At 39.3% G+C, this 15,971-nt stretch overlaps 2 long non-coding RNA genes across 2 annotated transcripts in view; one reads left to right on the plus strand and one right to left on the minus strand.

Annotated features, from left to right (window-relative positions):
* The window catches only part of LOC148124938 (uncharacterized), a 147,577-nt gene that overhangs the window by 10,058 nt on the left and 121,548 nt on the right, over positions 1-15,971 (minus strand). The gene's annotated exons all lie outside the window — the stretch shown is intronic.
* On the plus strand, positions 4,077-13,824 carry LOC113448197 (uncharacterized). Its single transcript, XR_015744829.1, has 7 exons — positions 4,077-4,204; positions 4,931-5,034; positions 6,674-6,730; positions 7,280-7,309; positions 9,649-9,705; positions 13,031-13,057; positions 13,641-13,824. It is a non-coding gene; the product is annotated as an uncharacterized LOC113448197 (long non-coding RNA).

The following is a 15,971-nucleotide window of genomic DNA, read 5'->3' on the forward strand; positions in this document are numbered from 1 at the left end:
ACTTGCCTCCAGAAGTTGTGAATGCTCCAACACTGGAGGTTTTTAAGAAGAGATTAGACAACCACATGTCTGAAATGGTATAAGGTTTCCTGCCTGTGCAGGGGGTTGGACTAGACCTTCAAGGTCCCTTAGGGGGAAACTAACCTTATAAAACACATCTACACCAAGGCAGAATGTAAAAATGGTAACCATAGGAATCAGATTCAGCCTCCTAGTTGAAAGTGTTTAACCTGAAACCTAAATCCAGGTTTAAATTTACCTTCAACTAGGAAAACTTACCGGATTGGTTTGAGATGGTGATACTCAACACAATCTATTTAAAGAAGTTATTGTGATTAGATATAGAGGAATTCCAAATTTGTGCTGCCTTGAGCTCTTATGGAAAAAAAAGAATATCAATGCAATACTCAACCAGGTTACTAACTTGAGAACCGCAGCAATTCACTTAACAACTGTGGCAAGAAAGATTGTAAAAAGGGGAAAAAACTCACTTAACAGAGGTCTCACTTAACAACAGAAATTTTGGCTCTCCATTGCGGTCATAAGTCAAGAACTACCTGTAGTTTGTGCTTTATTGGTCTTGTCCAAGCCGATTTTTATTTAAAATGAATTGAATGCGGACTTAATTGTTTTAAAATGTTTTATCATAGCTTGCAATAAAATAGTTCCAATGATGACTTGCAGGTTTAAACAATTTGCACATTAATTAAGCAAATAAACATGAAGTAAGGAATGTAGAGAGGATCGTACGGTCACCATCACTTTGAAAAGTTCAAAGATCCTGTATTGGTTTTATCCCTATTTAAATGGCTTATCAGCCCTTCTCACTGGGAAAGAGAGGCACCTACTAAACAGGAAAGGAGATGAACTTTGAAATCCTGATTCTTCTCCAAGGAAACCGAAAGAAGAAGCTGATAAGAGTAACTAAGAAAGTAACCTTTATTCCAGATTTGCAGTAGACAGGATGAAGCCAAAGTAGCAATAGCAATAGCACTTAGACTTATATACTGCTCTACAATGCTTTACAGCCCTCTCTAAGCAGTTTACAGAGTCAGCCTATTGCCTCTAACAATCTGGGTCCTCCTTTTACCGACCTTGGAAGGATGGAAGGCTGAGTCGAGAGAGAGGGGGGAGGGAGGGAGAGAGAAGGAGAGGGGGGGAGGTAGAGATAATGGATGGATGGATAGATGATAGAAGCAATAGCACTTAGACTTATCTACTGCTTCACGGTGCTTTATAGTCCCCTCTAAGTGGTTTACGGAGTCAGCCTCTTACCTCCAACAATCTGGGTCCTCATTTTACCGACCTTGGAAGGATGGATACCTGAGTCAACCTTGAGCCTGGTGAGATTTGGACTGTCAAATTACAGGCAGCTGGCTGTTGGCAGAAGTAGCCTGCAATACTGCATTCTAACCACTGTGCCACCATGGCTCCTACTGTAGATGTCGATATTGATTGGGGAATGTGACTGGTGACACACCTTGGAGGGAGAGGGCAACAGGGTCAGAGGCAAGGTGTGAACTGGGTGAAGTCAAAGCTGGCTTCACTTAGTTCGTGCCAACATGGTGTTCCTAAAAAACAACTAGATTTTTCCTTGCTAAATGGCTTGAGGCTCCTGCTTTTATTAGGGCATTGGTCAGAACCTTGACATTAAGTCAGCTTTCCAAAAATTACCCCAAATCAATCAGATAAATGTTGGAAATGTCATCAGGTACCTGGTTCATATTACCACATGTGGTGGACATGCTCGGATGCAAAAAAAATTGGACTAAAATCCACACGTGGTTGGAAAAAATGATAAAAAAAACATATAGACTTTAAACCAGAGATCTTTTTATTGGGAATCATACCGGAAATATGCAACAAAGAGCTGAAATATTTGATTGTAAATGTTTTAACAGAGGCTAGAATTGTATTTCCTATGAATAGGAAAAATTATAAAATACCTATGCAGGAGGAAGTTATTAAGAAAATTATGGACTGTGCTGAAATGAGTAAATTGACATTTGAAATCAGAGAACAAGAAGATAAACAATTTTATATGTTATGGGACAGGGGTGGGATATGACAGGGTTAACAACCTGTTCAGGATTTATGAGCTTCCCTGACCGCTGCCTCTGCTGCTGCCAAGAAGCAGCCTTTGAAACAGCCTTTTCTTGGTGTTTTAACTGCAGCTGTGCCTCGTTCCAGCTGCAGCTGAAGTTGAAAAATCAGGAAATAAAAATCAGATAACAGCTTGGGTGGGTGGGTGTGCAAAAACATCAGCAGACATAGAACCGGTTCTATGTCTGCTGCTTCTTCAGAGCTACTGGTTCTGCAGAGGTGGACAGAACTGGTAGAAACCCATCTCTGATATGGGATTTGTTTTATCAATGGTTGGATAAAAAGACATGGTAATGTAACAGAATAGATAATTTTGTTATAGAAGTTTTAATAGATTGATATATAATGTAGACATATATAACCATTGGATGAAAGCACAATATAAATTTTAAAATAAAATTTGGGATATCTCATATAGAATGATGGAATAAATAGTTTAGTCATGGATGATTAATAATTGATGAATATATGGGCATATGTTAATTTGACAATGTGAAATTTATATAAACTGTGAGTGACGACTATGAAAAGATTGCACAAAAGATTCATAACCAACTGACACACTGTATGTATATAAAATGGAAGATGGTTTTGTGTTTTTATCTATTGTTTGTGTAAGTTCCAAAAAAACTGGAAGTGACGAAACAGGGGTAGATTTCAGCCTACAAAGCTTGTAGAAGACTGCAGAAGCCTTCCTCAAGCCTTTGGGAGGCCAAAAAAGACCTCAAACTGGCCGAAAATCAGCTGTGAGGTGCACACATGCACAGTGAGGTAAGTTTGCCTGAAGCTCGCGTGCTGGCACAAATGGCTCTGTGTGCCACCTGTGGCACATGTACCATAGGTTCGTCATCACGTCCCTAAGCCATGGTTGGAACTATTTTATTGCAAGCTATGATAAAACATTCTTTTTAAAATTGAGTCTGCATTCAATTCATTTTATTTTTTAAATAAAAATCAGCTTGGATAAGGCCAACAAAGCAAAAGCTACAGGTAGTCCTTGACTTACAACCACAATTGAGAGCCGAAAATTTCTGTTGTAGATTTCATTCTTCCTTCTCCAGCACTTTGCAGATTTTTAAAATTCTTTTTCATGCTTACTTGTCCTTTATACTTAGTTCTGCCTACATTGATATCGCCTGATAATTCTTTGGTCATGTGCTCTAAAATCTATTTCTTCAGATCACTTATTTTAGGTGTTGTTACAGCTCAAACAGGCCATATCCTCTTATCGCCTTTAACCTCCTCCCTTGTTAAAGTAAAAAAGGGTGGGGATGCTAATCATTTGCTATTTTACATTTGCCAGGATTACACAGCCAGTTACACCCAGTTCCTTATGGGATCCTTATGGGACTAGTAACAGAGGACATATATTGCTGGTTAATTAAGCAAACTGAATGGCAATTGGTATAGAAAAAATGCAGTTTCCTTTCCCCAAAGTTTAAATGACCTCAAAAAACTGATGTAGGGTTAAACAGGAGAATCCCAGGAAATCCCAGGAATATATTTGTGAAGGAGGAGGGGAAGGGTAGAAACATTTTGGAAAAAAATTTCTTTCCCTTGCTCTTATTATTTTGCCCCTATCAAATTTAAATCAGAAATTCTCAGAATAAGTCTATTCTTTTAACTTATAATAACATGTTGGCATTTGAACGGCATTCCTAGAGTGATCACATTGTTTGATGAATTAGCCAAATGAAACTGATCACAATTTTGTACAAGCTTGGTAGACATCTTCTGGCCTTCAACATATAACATACTTCTTCTAAACAATCTAAAAACAATAAGAGAGGGGGGGAAAAAAGAGGGATGATATGCTATTACCAACAACATACAGTATGTGCTTGCTTCTTATTTGCATAATTCATTTGTCTGGAAAGTAAGAAAAGTGAGTACAGTATATGCAAAATGTGTATGGATTAGAATGCATAAAGGCTGGGCCGATTCCATTGCAGAAAGGACCTGAAGAATCTTCAAACACCCAGGAATGGAAACAATAATCTGCCTGAAACTTATTAAAACAGCCATCCCACCCCCCTCCAGGATTATAGGGCAGCTGCAAAAGACATTCACAGGATTCCTGGAAAGACATAACTAATTTAAGGTATGGAGCATGGGTGCTATATTTGTATTCCCGAATATTCCATCTGTTCAAAATGTACAGCTTTTAAAAAGTGGAATAATTATCACAACATGGCCTTTTGAGAAGAGTATAACATTCATTCAAATATCCACCTACCCATCAGAGAAAAGGTTTGTAGATCTCAGATATTGAAATGAGATTAGCCTGACCACAGATCCCATCAGAGAATGAATATATTATATGTCAACTAGTTAGAGTAGTCCTTGACTTACAATCACAGTTGGATCAGAATTTCTGTTGGTAAGTGAGGCATGCCTGATTTTACCACTTTTTTTTTGTCACAGTTGTTAAGGAAATTTAAAGCAGGGAAAAGAAGAAACCGAATGAAATTGAACTCAACTGATGCAGCCTTAATGTTATAAAACACTACAAAATACAATTTCACTCGTAAAAGCAAGGCGCATGATAGTCTGAGGTTAAAAATTTGGGAGTAAAGAAGAAATACAGAGTCAAGAAGGAAGGGGAGATGGGTGCCTGGCCAGCTATAAGGAGCAACGTATTTGTGGATCTTGGCCATGGTTGGAAAAGAAAGGGCTTGGTCATTCTGTGGATGAATCAGGTTGGGCTCACAGAAGCAAATTTGCTCATGATAACGGGAACTGATTGTTTAACAAAGTGGCCACTGCCCATGATAACTTCCAGTACAAGTACAGGCATCAGATGTCCTTATCCCTACTCCTATTGCAGAGGGAAAGGGAGACAGAAGCGACATCAAGATGCAAGTCAAAGTTGTGGCTTTTTTCCTGGCTATCTGCCTGCTCACCTTGGAAGGCACCTCAGCTAGACCTGGGGTAAGGACATTGGGTTGGGTGAAAGAAGGTTCCTATGGGATCTGTATGTTATCTGTATTGACACTCATTTAAATGAATCAAGTCTTTGGAGCTCTAGCTTCATTGACTGAGCATGGAATATCCCAGAACTGGGGTTCCTGGATTCACAATTGACTCCACTGAGTGTTTACTGTTTTTAAGACTGCTTTGTAGTATAAGAGTTATCAGTAAATTGTTTCTTTCCTGGGAATTTGCAGCAGGTAATGGATGGTCATAAAAGAACCACTCATACCGGTTGAGACTAAAGCCTACTTCAAGTATTTCAATAGCCAGAGAAGGCAAGCCACAAGATGGCATTCCCATTGAGCTGTCTAGTTTGTTGATGTGTTTGGGAAGGAGAGAGAAATAACCAACTTCTCTAAAAAGGAGGAGGAGAAGGATTAAAGTCCTGGAGGGATTTAAGTAGCATATATGTCATTCATTGGGTTCCTTCCTTCCTTCCTTCCTTCCTTCCTTCCTTCCTTCCTTCCTTCCTTCCTTCCATCCATCCATCCATCCATCCATCCATCCATCCATCCATATTATGGTTTTGAGGTGCCCAGAATTGTGATTTTAAGATGGCACATCATATAAGCATTTTAAATAAATAACTAGTGCTCAGGAAAAATTCTAAGTGTGACACAAATCATCCTTGTGCAGCTGAGATCTTTGTTTACTTAGTTGTGCCGCCTTTTCCCTGATGAGCTTATTCGCCTTTCTTTAAACCCTTTTCATTGGAAATGCCAAGCAATAATGAGTTTCTCTCTTTATGCAAATCAGACACTTAACTTATGGGTGATGACCAAAACTCACTCAGCGTTTTAATGAACAATAACCTAAGTCACCATTTTTGAACATGTACTTGGAGTCCACCTACCATCTGTTCTCCTTTTTCCCAACTTTGCCATTGTAACTTTCCATTGAAATATATGAAAAGGAGTATCTGAACTGCACACGTGAATTTGAGGAATTGATCGTGAAAAAGGTAGGTTGATCAGAAGAACTATGTTCAGATTCAGTTAGGGAGAAATATATACTAAAATATATTTGATGCAGAAATGATTCACCAGACCTTCTTCTGGGATTGGTTTCCATTTTCCAGTCTGGCTGTAAACTCAGGTTTAACAGATATAACACAGTTGGAAGAGATCTTATACTGTAGGTCATCTAATCCAACCCCCTGCCCAAGCAGGAGAACCCTACACCAATTCCAATAAATGGCAGTCCAATCTCTTCTTGAAAGCCTCCAGTAATGAAGCTCTCACAACTTCTGTTCCATTGGTTGATGGTTCTCACTGTGAGAAAATTTCTCCTTATTTCTAGGTGGAATCTCTCCTTGATCAGTTTCCATCCATTATTCCTTGCCTGGCCTTCAGGTGCCTTGGAAAATAGCTTGATCCACCTCCTCTCTCTGTGGCAGCCTCTCAAATATTGGAACACTGCTATCATGTCTCCCCTGGTCCTTCTCTTCTGACCAATTCTGCTGGTCTCCCTTCCAGTCTACTATCCTTTCTTCCTCTCCTGTAATTTGTTAAATTCTCTGATGTTCACAAAACCCTAGTGCATTTTCTAATTCTTCAGCAAAAAGAGAATAACTAGCTCTGTTTATTTTCTTTTGCAGAGTATAGACAGCTTTGACAACAACAATGTAGGATCTAACAGTTTCAATGATAATGGAGTAAGTATAAAATTTAATAATTAAAATGTAACAAATAAGCAGCCAAAATAACTGTATGCTTGGAGCTAATTTGTCTTCTTCATTCCTCAGTAGGAGATTTAAAAACTATTTTTAAAAGCTGTATAGAAACTCTTAAATGTACTTCCTTTCGATTCATCCAAAAGCTAAACATATTCTATTTTTCTCAAAGATAGCAGGTAAAAAGTCATTTGACAATGACTGAAGAAATGTATTTTGCAGTACATGCTTAACTGAGTTATGAGGGGGATGATATATATAATAAAATGGCATTAATCAGTTCAATTAACCACAGAAGGTTTAGATTTTGTCCCAAATAGCCAATCTCCTAGCCACTTGTTTATGTTTTGTTTTAAAAATTACAGTAAGCATTTTCCCATTCGGATGTGTTTCTGTAACTTTATTCAGGGAACAAAGCAATAGTAGCTTTGTAAGATTAGGGAGACAGTGGGACAACTGCTAATTGTCAAAAGATTGAACCTTTAGGTTTCTCTTAATTTTAAATTGTGTTGTTTTCATTTTATTTTTCAGAACAGCTATAATTCTGGAGGTTCTGGAGGGGTATGTATTAACAAATATATAGATGCCAGTTTTGAGTAGAACTCAAAACTCAATCTTAAAATTCCAAAATGAGTCAACATTTGGAGAGGATGACATGTATATTCCTCCTGGGTGAAATTTCCTTCGGAGGGAAGGCTGCAAGGGGACAATATAGAGTACAAAGTTGCAAGATGCTCACTCTAGTCCACATACTACAGGTAGTCCTCAACTTACGACCACAGTTGAGCCCATAATTTCTGTTCTTAAGTGAGACACTTGTTAAGTGTATCTTGCCCCATTTTATGACCTTTCTTGCCCCGGTTTTTAAGTGAATCAATGCAGTTGTTACATTAGCAATATGGTTGTTAAGTGAATCTGGCTTTCCCGTTGACTTTGCTCATCGGAAGGTCGCAAAAGGGGATCACATGACCCCAAGACACTGCAACTGTCATAAATATGAGCCAGTTGCCAAGCAACTGAATTTTGATCATGTGACTATGGGGATGCTGCAATGGTTGTACATGTGAAAAATGGTCATAACTCACTTCTTTTATTTATTTATTAATTTATTTATTTTTGTCAATTGCTTACAAGATAATAGGTATAAGTAAAAACATAGTTATGAATACATGGGTACATATAAGAAAAATAAAAAATAAAAAAACAATAGGACAGGGACGGTAGGCACGTTGGTGCGCTTATGCAAGCCCCCTACAGACCTCTTAGGAAAGGGGTAAGATCAATAGTAGACAGTCTAAGGCTAAAGTTTTTGGGGTTTGGGAAAGAAACCAGTCAGGTAGAGTATTCCAGACATTGACCATTCTGTTGCTGAAGTTGTATTTCCTGCAATCAAGTTTGGTGCGATTAACCTCGAGTTTGTATCTATTGTTTGCTCTTGTATTGTTATGGTTGAAGCTGAAGTATTCATTGACAGGTAGGACATTGCACTTTATGATTTTATATACTATACTTAGATTGGACTGAAGGTGGTGTAGTTCTAGGTTTCCTAGGTTTAGAATTTCAAGTCTGGTGGCATAAGATATTCTGCAACGAGTAGAGGAGTGGAGAACTCTTCTTGTGAAATATTTCTGGACTTTCTCAACTGTGTTAATATTAGATACGTAATGTGGGTTCCAGACTGGTGACCTGTATTCGAGTAGTGGTCTAGGAAATGTTTGGTATGCTCTAGTTAGTAGTGTAATATTACCAGAGAAAATGATAATGGTACATATAGTTTAATGACTCTTTTGACTTCAAGTAAAAAATATGTTGTAATGGTCTTCTACAGTATTGCATCCAGTGAATAGAAATTGCCAATCAAGGGATGAGAGATCGTTGTTTATAAGATCATAGTTGCCTTTTTTGAAGTTATAGTTGGGGATTCCATCATTGTGATGATTTTTGTGTGGACCTATGTTGAGACAAAAGTCAATCATGTTGTGGTCACTGTTGGAAAAAGATTCTTTCATTTGTATTCCCTAAATTGAAGTCAGACTATTGCAGAAGATGAGATCAAGGCAGTTGTTAAGTCTAGTATTGTTGGTTACTAGTTGTTCTAGTCCCAAATTTGTTACTGCATTGTAGAAGGTTGCATGTGTGGGTTCAGTTGTACATTCATTAAGGGTCTAGTTAATATGAGGTATATTGAAGTCACCAAGAAAGATAGATGTGTGTGGGCAGGATGCTGCCCATGCTAGTAGGGTATTTAGCTTGTTTGCATGTTTGATGTCATAACCAGGGGCTCTGTAACATAGTAAGAACCGAAATATGATATTTAAGGACAGTTCACAGATGATGGTTTCAGGAATAGCAAGCTCCTGGATAACTTGGATGTTTGTTAAATGTGGGGACTTTTTATAGAAGATAGCAACACTACCTCCTCTACGGATTTCACGATCTGATTGGTAAACATGATAGTCTATTACTGAGGTAATGGAGTCAAGGAGTGATGCGTGGAGCCATGTTTCACAGACAAATATGTCGAATTTAGCCATATTTAGTAAGAGGAGAAATTCAGGTATTTTATTCACAAGGCTTCTTGCACTGAGTAGCTTGCATTTAAGGCCAGTTAAATTTCAGTGCCATTCTAACATTGAAAGGTCATTCAGTGAACTGCTGTAAGTTGAGAAGTATCTCTACATGGCACCTCAACTGCTTACTCTTTAGAGGGAAGGATCACCATTTAAAATGAGTTCTGCTGACTGTCTATATTTTGGCAGTTCTCAAAGGTATTACGTGATGGTCCTATTCCTGTTTGCTCAACTCAGTTGAAATGTATAAGCAAATAAATAGTTATTCCTCAAAGTCAACCTACAGCTGATGATGAAACACTAACATATGTTCTTGGGCTCTATTTTTAGAACGGCGGAAGCTTTGATAACAATAAGGTTGGCGACAACAGCTTCAATGACAATGGGGTAAGTGGTGGAGAATGTGTTTTGTCTTCTTATAGAGGAGGATCCAGCCTCTCAAAGACCATCAAACGGTCTTGTCATTTTAATGGAAAGAAGATTTATCTATAGGAAGGAAGAAGAAAGTCTTAATATCTGGAGCTACATCTTAGCAAGGAGATTCAAGAAGGCATACCTATGTGTGTTTGCTTAGGAGACAAAGACAGGAAGGAGGAGAATAGGTTAGAGATAAATTGGAAACCTAGACAGGATCTGAGTTTCTATCTCAGTCTTTCTCAATTTGATAATTTTAAGATGTATAGATTTCAGTAGAATGGAATAGAATTCTTTATTGGCCAAGTGTGATTGGACACACAAGGAATTTGTCTTTGGTGCATAAGCACTCAGTGTACATAAAGAAAAAAATAAAAATACATTCATCAAGAATCATATGATACAGCACTTAGTGATAGTCATAGGTTACTAATAAGCAATCAAATCATACTAGGGAACAAATAAAACAAAATAGTAAATTGTAATGATACAAGCAACACACTTACAGTTATAAGTTGGAAGTGATAGGTAATAGGAAGGATTCCTATTACCCAAATTCCCCAGTCAGCATGGCTTGCTGAAGGATTCTGGAAGTCCACACCTCTTAAAGTAGCTAAAGTTGAGAAACATTGCTTTCTATATATCTCGCTCCTAATGATAAGTAGTGTGAATGGTTAAGAGCCAGTGTTGTGAAGTCCCACTTTCAACACTAGATGTCAGAGATCTGCAAATTATACAGTTTTGTGTAGTCCTAGAACAGATTCACGCAATCCTGGAACAGGTTCACCACAGTTCAAAGGCATCCTAGAACTGGACTCCTTTGGACTGAGGTGCTGGTAGCAACTATTATGCACCCCACGGACTGCAAAAATAACAAAGAAGTCCTAGACCCAAAATATCACTTGAAGCCAAGATCAACAAACAGAGGCTCTCGTACTTTGGTCATGTTGTGGGAGGTGACTCACTTGAAAAGTCAAGTCATGCTGGGAGTGATCAGTGGAAAAAAAATGGGAAGAAATTGCCCTAGTGCCCATTGGCTGGACACTATAAAAGATGATGACCCTGGGATGACCATGATGGATCTGAAGGAGGTAGTGCAAGTCAGAGGGGCATGGAGAACACTGATCCATAGAGTGGCCGAGGTCAGACACAACTGAATGGCTGACAATGATGACAAGAACAGATTGTGAGCCATGTCTTTGGACTCTTAATCTTTCAGAAGCCTGGAATAAATATTTAGAACCTCTTCCCAAAGTGGTTTCTTTCCACATATATGGTATGCTACTACTATAGTGGCCTGTTATCATGTTGATTAACTATCTCTTTTCAGTCCTGCCCCGCCTGGTGATTTCACTTGGCCGGTTCCATACAACAGTGGTCTTCGGATGGCTAATATTTTAAAGAAAAGCTTCCTACTAACTCATCCCCTCCATATTAACCACAATTGTTTGGAATTTTATTTTATTATGTCCAAAACATTTGTTTTCATTCTGCAAATACTCACTAATCACCGTTTCCTCTTCCTTCCCACACCAGACTGGTCTCAGACAGAAAACTACTGTATGACTTGGTTTACAGAGCACGTAAAATCTGAATTAAGAAAAAAAAAACCTAATAACAATGTTCTCAGATCTCATTCTTCTCAAAGAATCATATTACAGGCAGTCTGTGGAGCTTCTTGATCATCCAGGTCACAGTTGTATGAAAGGTGCTTTTTTCAAGAGGCAACTGGACTTTCTGGTTTTTCTTTGAAGACGTCTCGCTTCTCATCCAAGAAGCTTCTTCAGCTCTGACTGGATGGTGGGGAATTTATACTCCTTGCAGACAGCTGGTCATTCACAGTCCTTGAGGCCACCTGGAGGTTTATCTGTGTCCTCAGGGTCACCTGAGTGGTGCAAATGGGTGTGGAGCCTTCTTGGAACTGTTGAAAGGACTGTGTTGTAGACTGGAGATAGATAATGTCATATCTCTCTCCCTCTTTTGAGAAGGGCTCTTCAATTTTGACATAGATGGCCTCTTTGACTGCTCTTTCAAACCAGCGGTCCTCTCTATCCAAAATGTGGACTTTGCTGTCTTTAAAAGAGCGCCCTCTGTCTTTTAAATGCAGATGGACTTAGAATCTTGTTCTATTGCTTTTTGGATGAGAAGCAGACCGTCTTCAAAGAAAACCCAGAAAGTCCAGTTGCCTCTTGAAAAAAGCACCTTTGGGACATTCCAGGCAGTCCTTCCATACCAATAAGTAATTGGGATGGCAACTCCATTGTTAAGTGGCACAGTCATAAATGCAACTTCATGTAATCATTTCAAATTATGACAGCAGTTGCCATAGTTCGGGTTGCCATCATTCAATGAACACTATGCGGTTATTAGGCGTAATGTCAGGTGATCACCCTCTGTGGCCACTTTCTGGCTTCCCCATTGACTTTGCTTCTCAGCTATGGAGGTCCCAAATGGTGACCCATGACCGTGGGATGTTGTGACACCATCATTATGAGCTGGTTGCCAAGCACCCAAATTGCGATCACGTGACTATGGGAATGCTGCAACAGGCAAAACTAGAGGAACACTTGTAAATCCCCCTTTGTTCAGTGCCTTTGTAACTTTTGATGGTTGCTGATCAAGTCATTTATTGATTTGCATGATAACCTTATTTAGACCTATAAGAAGACAACGGATGGCCTTTCTCTCAGCATACTAAATCATAGTTCATTTCATTTCGGCCTGGTCTAATATGTTGTTTCCAAGGGACGTGGTGGCTCAGTGTATAAGACACTGAGCTTGTCAATCAAAAAGGTCAGCAGTTCCGTGGTTTGAGTCCCTAGAGCCGCGTAACAGAGTGAGCTCCCATTACTTGTCCCAGCTTCTGCCAACCTAGCAGTTCGAAGGCATGTAAAAAATGCAAGTAGAAAAATAGGGACCACTTTGGTGGGAAGGGAACAGTGCTCCGCGTGCCTTCAGTGTTTAGTCATGCTGGCCACATGACCACGGAGACGTCTTTGGGCAGTGCTGGCTCTTCGGCTTTGTAACGAAGATGAGCACTGCTCCCTAGAGTCGAAAATGACTAGCACATATGTGCGAGGGGAAGTTTTACCTTTTTTAATATGTTGTTTAGATTCAGAATGAGATATCTTTTATTCCTCTTCCTCTTCAAGTTTTTGAGGTACTTTATAATTCAACAATCTCAAGAGGGTCTGTACTGCAGCTTGGATAGAACTTTTTTTTTTTAAATCAAAAAGTTGGTATAAAAACAATGTTCTGATTTTCTCCTCACTTTTCTGTATTTATTTTTGTATTGCAGAATTCCTATAATGGACCCGAAATTGTGGTAAGTTTGTATAATTCTGAACCTTTCTGTTAAAGGCTTAATTCTATTATATAGCTTTCTACTGGTAAAATCCCAGTTTTCGATTCTGGCCAAAGTCCCTTTCTGCTATGGGATCAATCATGAATTAGGCATCTGGATTTTGCATAAAATAATATTCATTTTGTTATGAAACCAGGGCTGGGTAGCAGGGAGGAGCATTGACAAATATAACAAATATAACAACTTCCTTGTTGAAACGGATCGGGTATCTACCTGGTTTAGAATACTGCTTCTACTGGGATGTTCCCAATCAGATATGGAGCCGTTTGTCTCCAGAATCAACAATTTCAGACTATATACATTGCACAACCACAATGTTTTACTTGTTATCTATAGGAAACTCCAGATGTTACCAAGTGCTTCCTTCTCTACAAATGAGAAGTTAATCATTGTGTGTAGATCTTATTGATAATAATACATGTACACTGAAGATGACATTTAATTTCATTGTACAAGGTACAGTGATAATAAACTGAACTAAACTAAACTTAAGAATCTCATGATCTTCAAACACTTTAAAATGTTTTATTTTTTTTCTTTATAGTACTAAAAACCTACCACCACTGGTCCAGATGGTCTCTGCCCAGACTTTTCATCAAGGATATCATCACTGACTCAAATGATTCTTTTTTACTTGGTGTCGAACCTTTATCTGGTACCAACTGTACAAAAGCTTCTTCTTGCAAATAAAGTAACATGACTTAATCAATGTACCTTGCAGAACAACAGTTGTGCCTCCGTGTGAATTTATTACCTACTTAATCTATTTTACAATCCAATGGATTAAAAGGATCCTATGGATTAACATCAGTGGTGGGATTCAGCCAGTTTGCACCACTTCGGGAGAACCAGTTGTTAATTTTCTGAGCAGTTCGGTGAACTGCTTGTTGGAAGAAATCATTAGGGCAGAGAACCGGTCATGAAATTATTTGAATCCCACCACTGATTAAAATGATTGTATGGATTAATTTGAAAGGAGTGGAGGGGTGGCCTAGGGGTGCAGCTCTCAATCAGGAGGCTATGAGTTTGAACCTAGATAGGGCAGATATTTCTCTCTCTGGGAGCAAAAGGAAAATATCTGCTGTGAATTCCATGTTCATGTTCAAGAAGGGCATCTAGCCAGTAAGTGCTCAGCTCCCTTCAGTCGCCTCGACTCTACCCCAGTGCAAGGGATTACAGAGTTTTTAAAAGAAAAAGAATGGATTAATTTGAAAGTTAAGCCAATATCTTTCTTCACAGATCAATTGGTCAAAAAGCCATCCATCAAAGATTTGGGGAACTCACTGGCCTTCATCGGATTAAAGGGAGAAGAAAATTGTGTCAATTGACTCAATCGATTAACCCCAAAGGATTAAGTTTAGTTTAGACTCGGTTTAGTTTGGGATTAAACAGACACCTCCCAGTCTGGTATGTCATGCAAGCTGTTTCCCAGAGTTTTGATTAACTGTTCTGGCATCCGAGAACACGTCCAGGTTTGAAAACAGTTCTGTGAAACTGGGAGTCTCTGGAGACAATTTGGCTCCCTGGTTAATTTGCTTTTCAATGTTCCCAGTTATCCTTTGGGTAAGGATTGAAAAAAAAATTGAGGGTGAAACATAAGAGCAACAGGATCCAAAAGCTTTCCACCCCCAATTATGGGTCATTTGTGAAAAAAAAATACCCAGTAGAGAATCATCAAAGAACGTTTAAACACAGGTAGTCCTCAGTTAATAGCCATACTTGGGACCTGGAACTCCATTGCTACTGTGGCTTTTCCAAACCAAATGCTTAGAAGCAAAAAAAAAAAAAAAAAAGCTTTTCAAACCCAAAAAGGAGAGCAGATTTTTGCCACAAGTTTGTCTAGTTCCCTTTTTTTAACTTTCCATAAGATTGTATAGGAGGGACGCGGTGGCTCAGTGGCTAAGATGCTGAGCTTGTCAATTAGAAAGATCGGCAGTTTGGTGGTTTGAATCCCTAGTGCCATGTAATGGACTGAGCTCCCATTACTTGTCCCAGCTTCTGCCAACCTGTCATGTCCCTGTTGGAATCTGATTACAAGGGGGAGGTTGAACAGCTGGCAGGGAGTGAGGGTGTGGCTCCGGTGGCTGTGGAGGAAACTGGGGAAGGGCACATTCCAGGTGGGCATTCAGAGGAAGGCCCAAGCCCACCCTCTCTGCATCCTAGGGCACGCAGGGAGGAATGGATAAGGGAGCAACATGGGTTATGGGGGAGAAAAACGTCCTGATTCCCTTCATTAGTTGCAGCTAGGGAAACAGGATAAAGAGGATGTTTGCGTACAGAACCTTGCTGGAAGCAAAGCGTGCATTATCTTTGTTTATCAAGTTCTATCTGGGTTCTGGCGTCCTCCCAACTGTATGTGTTTTGTTATCTTTTGAGTTCTTCAATTCCTTATGCTGCCCTGTGTCGTTAATTGCTGCAGCGTGGTTTGTGTTGGTTTTTATTTATAATTTGTATGTACTTTGGGTTCAGACTGAATTTCTTCCCTTTAAAAACTGTTCTTGGGAGAGTTTTTTCTCCAGATGATGATAACTGGACATTGGGGGCCGAGTTGGAGGAATTAAAGGGACTTTACCTACTTTTGTGACTTTTGTTGCTTTTGTGCCACACCCTTGGTCAGCACACAACCTAGCAGTTCTAAAGCATGTAAAAAATGCACTTAGAAAAATAGGGACCCCTTTGATGGGAAGGTAACAGCATTCTGTGCATGTTTAGTCATGCCGGACACACGACCATGGAAACGTCTTTGGACAGTGCTGGCTCTTCGACTTTGTAATGGATATGAGCACCACCCCCTAGAGCTGGAAACATCTAGCATGTATGTATGAGGGGAACTCTTACCTTTAATGTTATATAGGTATTCCTCACAATTGAGCCC

Source organism: Pseudonaja textilis, chromosome 10 (genome assembly GCF_049901715.1).
Source record: "Pseudonaja textilis isolate UNSWEBS1 chromosome 10, rPseTex1.2, whole genome shotgun sequence".
NCBI lineage: Eukaryota > Metazoa > Chordata > Lepidosauria > Squamata > Elapidae > Pseudonaja > Pseudonaja textilis.